Raw genomic sequence first — 5,000 nt, 5'->3', positions numbered from 1 at the left:
GTATATCATGTTCGGGCAGACTCAGGACAGCAGGTGCCACAACTCTCTCGCTCTCTCTCTTGCTGATCTACCCTTTGCCTGCGTCTCCAGGCACAGCCATCCCCCAGTTGCCATCCCTTCCTGTGCAGGCTTTCCCTTTTTAGCATCCTCCCTCCAGCCTGAGCCTAGGGCAGCTTGCTAACTTCCTCGCCTGAACTAGGGTGAAGTTGGACTCCCTCCGCTTCTTTAGCCAAACTCGAGTCATTGGCAGTACAGGGGCACCTGGGGGTGACAGTGTAAGGCCTGGATATACAGCAAGTCAGACTAGATGATCTAATTTTCTTTTGGCCTTAATTTATGATCTGTGATCCAGCTTTCCTCAACACCTGTCTAACTCATTCATACACTACTTTCCTCTCTGATTTTGGGAATAGGCCAAGAATCTGGATTCATAGACTCCTCTTGCTAAAAACACCCACTCCACTCCTGGAGCCAGGGGAAAATATCAGGAGCCTTCACTCTTATCTCTTATCTTTGCAAAAAACTCATTGTGATCAGAAGAAGATCCAGACAATTGGAAAAAGGCAAAATATAGGTCCACTTTTTTTAAAAAAGGGAAGAAGGAGAATCCCAGGGATTACAGATCAGTCAGCCTCAGCTCAGTCCTGGAAAAATCATGAAGCAGGTCCTAACGAATCAATTTTGAAGCAATTTCAGGAGAAGACGGTATCAGGAAAGAGTCAACTGGATTCACCAGGGCAACTTCATGCCTGACCACATGATTCCTTTCTATGTGAGATTAACTGGCTTTCTGGTATGGAAAAGCCATGGAAGGATAACCTTAACTTTAAGCCAAGCTTGGATATGGTCTCCAAAGTTTTCTTGCCAGCAAGTTAAAGAAGAGACTTGATGAATGGACTATAAAGTGTGGAACAGAAAGCTGACTAGATCGTTGGGCTCACAGGTATGTGATCAATGTTCCGATGTCTAGCTGACAGCTGTATCAAGGCAAGGCAGTACCCCAGGGCTGGTTTAATGTCAACATCTCACTTAATTTAATTGGATGATTGGATGAACTGCATCCTCATCTGTTTTGTGAATGACAACTAAGCTTGTGTGAAGAATATGCTGGAGGGTAGGACAGCGTCCCGTGACCTAGACAAATGGAGTGCTTGCAGCCAAAAGAATCTGATAAGGCTCAACAAGGACCAAGTGAAAGTCTTGACATAGGATGGGAAAGAATATCATGGCATTGCTACAGGCTGGGATGCGACTGGATAAATGGCAGCTCTGCAGAAAAGGACTGGAAATACAGTGGATAAGAGAACTGGAGATTCAAGAGTGTGCTCTTGTTGCCGAAGACTAAACGGCATTTGGCTGCATGAGTAGCGAGCATGCCAGCAGTAGAGGAAGTGATCAATTTCCCTCTAGTCAAGCACTATTGATGCCTACATCTGAAACCTGCATCAGTTTTGGTCCTGCCGACTACAGAAGGGATGTGGACAATTGGAGCCTCCAGTGGTATCTACAGTGGACGCAAAATAGATTTATAGTTCTACTTTAGACTGAAGGACCTGGAAGAGGTCATCGCGTCCAGTCCCTGCCCTCATGCAGGAACCATCTTTTTAGACGACCCCGCCATGATAGACTATCTACTACTCTAAATAGCTCAGAGATGGAATTCCACAACCTTCCCTAAGGCAATTAGTCCAAGTGCTTTACTACCCTGACAGTAGGAAACTTTTCCTAAGTTCCCACCTAAATCTCCCTTGCTGCAGTTTAAAGTCTCCTGTGTATGCTCTGTTCTATCATTTGAGGCTAATGTGAACAAAGTTGGTCTCCCTCCTCCTGATACACCCTTTTAGATACCTGAAACTGCTATCATGTCCCCTCTCAGTTTTCTCCTTTTTCAAAAACTAATATAAACCCAATTTTTCCAAATGATTAGGGGGCTGAGGCACATGACTACGAGAGAGGCTGAAGTAACTGGTATTATTTCATCTGCAAGAAGAGAAAAGTGGAGAGGGGATTTGATAGCAGCCTTCAAATACCTGAAGGGGCTTTCAAGAGATGGAGACAGGGCTGCTCCAGGAACCAGTGAAGGAAGCGCGTACCTGGGGCAGCCCCATTAGAAAGGACGTTAGATGTGTCCGTTTTTGGAGCAGCACATTTTCAAATCGGTGATGCAGCACTTCGGAGGCAGCTCAACGGCCTAGCATTAGATGGCGTGGCAATTCAGCAGCAGGTCCCTTCACTCTCTGTCTTCCTCTTTTTGGCAGCACTTTACGGCAGCAGGCTCGATTGAGTTCTTCCTTTTTTTTTTTTTTTTTGTCTTTGCTGCTTGGTAGGCGCAGAAAAGCTGAGCTGGCACTGGATGGCAAGCCTGTTCTCAGTTGGCAGATGATAGAACAGAAACAATGCGTCTCAATGGAGTGGGGAGGTCTGATTGGTATTAGGAAAAACGTTATAACTAAGCGGTGGAAGGGTTACCTAGGGAGGTGGTGGGATCCATCCTTAAATTCTTAAGTCCTGGGCTTGAGAAGCCCTGGCTGAGGTGATTTAGTTGGGCAGTGGTCTTGTTGCAGGATTGACTTCCTGAGGTCTCTTGGCAACCCTAATCTTCTACGTTCTTATATTTCCATGCTATACAGTTTTTAAACAAACTCCTAATGAACATAGCATCTACAACGCAAGGATCCTGGGTTTTTTGTGACTCAAAAGCCAATCAAATGTCCAATTTCCCTGAGTCTCACATACTTTCGCAACCAAAACTCAGCCAACTCCACACATGTGGAAAACCACTTGCAGTATGTAATCCCAAATCTGAAAAACTCCATATATTTCTACTAATCTCCCTTGAACAAATGCCAAGTCCTAATGCCAAACCCAGTGTAGATTTTTATGGTACTTATTAGTGAAACCGAGGGATTTAGGAGCATTTCATCTTAACCAGTGTTAGTGGAAAGGAGTTAGTAATAATATATGAAATTTCTGGGCTGATACTTCTTTGACGATGTCGTTTTCTTCACTTGAGAGAGCGGTGAACAACTCTGAGATGTGACTTCCAGTGGCATTCTCTCGCTTAACATCCAGCTGGCCCTGAGATCACAGACATGTAGAGTAGAAGGGTTGGAATCTTAGACATAAACTATGGAAAATATTAACGTATATCAGAATTTGAAACCTGTTCTATGACAATTCTGTTTGTTGACAAGTTTCAATTTGTTCTTCTGCAATGGAACAAAACCAAAAACACTTGAACATTTTTTCTGAAATGGAAATGGCTGCTGAACTTCTGTATTGGAGTAAAATAGGTCAGGTTTTCAGTTCTTCTATCTTGTCTGATCCCCACCACCCCCCTGTTCTGTCTATCTATCTATTGGATATCTATCCTCATAAGTGATCTGATGAGCCCGGGAACTTCAGAAGTCTTCCCATCAGACACTTCAATGAATCATACATTTCTGGCAGCAATCTACTGCTTCAGTGAAAACAGCAGCATATATTATTGCATGAAAATACATACTTGGAAATGTTCTGACCAGTTCTTATGCCATTTGTGTTTGGAGAGGGGGCGAAAAATGCCCAGACAAGGATATAATTTTTGAAGTAGGGTTAACGCTTACTACCTGATTTCAAAAGTATTTTGAACACCTATACTTACAGATAGGTGCCTAGTGGCTTTTCAAAAATAATGTAGGGTTCTAACACCCATGGAAATCAATGGGAGTTGGCAACTCGGTGCCTTTGAAACAATCCCAATAGGTACCTATCTTGCAACCTTTAGGCGCTCAAACACATTTAAATGTGCCCTTGAGGCTTCCAGAAAATTTCCAGTGTATAGCATTCTTACAAAATATAAATTACCTAACCGATACATCTCCCCATAATTTCATAGAAGCCCATAGATTCAAGTTCGGAGGGGATCATAGTGATCATTTAGCTGACCTCTTGTACAAACACAGGTTCAAGAATGTCCTCAAAATAATTCCAGTGATAAGAGAATCCCCATGACCTTGGGTAAATTGTTCCAGTACTTAATTACGCTCACTTGAAAAAATATATGCCTTTTTCCAGTCTCAATGTGTCTAGCTTCACCTTCTAGCCATTGTCATGATTCTGTTAGACTTGAAGAGTGCAGAAAAAACTCTGGCCATTCAGATCTGCTTCAGCAATATTTTTAGCTGTTTGGAGCTGGCGAGGGAACCTAAGTGCATTTCATTTAAAAATTGCAGAAATTTCAAAACTCTTTATTTGTTTGCAATTTCTAGTCATACATTTTAAATATTGATGAAAACATTCTCGACACTGGGAATTCAGACTGGGATATTAGCAATGTGCTTAGGCACAGGACATGGCTATAAATGGACAGAAAGAAGGAGGTTACTCTTCAGGTAGATTCACCTTTATGTTTGGCTGAGATTTTCAAAGCGCTCAAGGAGTGAACCTCCAGCCCCATCATTTTACAGGGAATTTAGCATCCCAGTTCCCCTAGAGATCAGAATCTCAGGCTTTTTATTTGTAATCTATATTTAAAGTGTTTCTAGCAGCCCCGACATGCAGTACTTGAGCATCTCAAGATATTTAAGTAGTTATATTAATGCATCCAGTTGGGTAAGGGAGTAGAATTAATCCCCATTGGATGGAACTGAGGCACAGAAAGGCTAAAAGGGCCAGGCTCCAAGGTGGTCAGACCCCTAAAAGAGACAGGTGCCCAGTGGGATTTTCAGAAGTGCTCAGCTGCCTGTAAGATCCTGTATGCAGAGGAGTAGCCATGTAGTCGCGTCTGTAAAAGCAGCAAAGAATCCTGTGGCACCTATAGGACTAAACAGACGTTTTGGAGCATGAGCTTATGAAGCCTGGAAGCCTTTAAAAATGTGCTTGTAAGTGACTTGTTGTCAGGGCGTGTGTGACAGCACAGGGGATGAAACCTGCATCTCTACAGCTGCAGGCTGCTATCCTAAGACTCAACATCCTTTTCTCCTGCGGAGGGCTTAGGCCGGGCTCATTGGACCCCAGCA

The sequence above is a fragment of the Chelonoidis abingdonii genome, chromosome 14 (genome assembly GCF_003597395.2).
Source record: "Chelonoidis abingdonii isolate Lonesome George chromosome 14, CheloAbing_2.0, whole genome shotgun sequence".
NCBI lineage: Eukaryota > Metazoa > Chordata > Testudines > Testudinidae > Chelonoidis > Chelonoidis abingdonii.
This window is presented reverse-complemented; position numbering follows the sequence as displayed.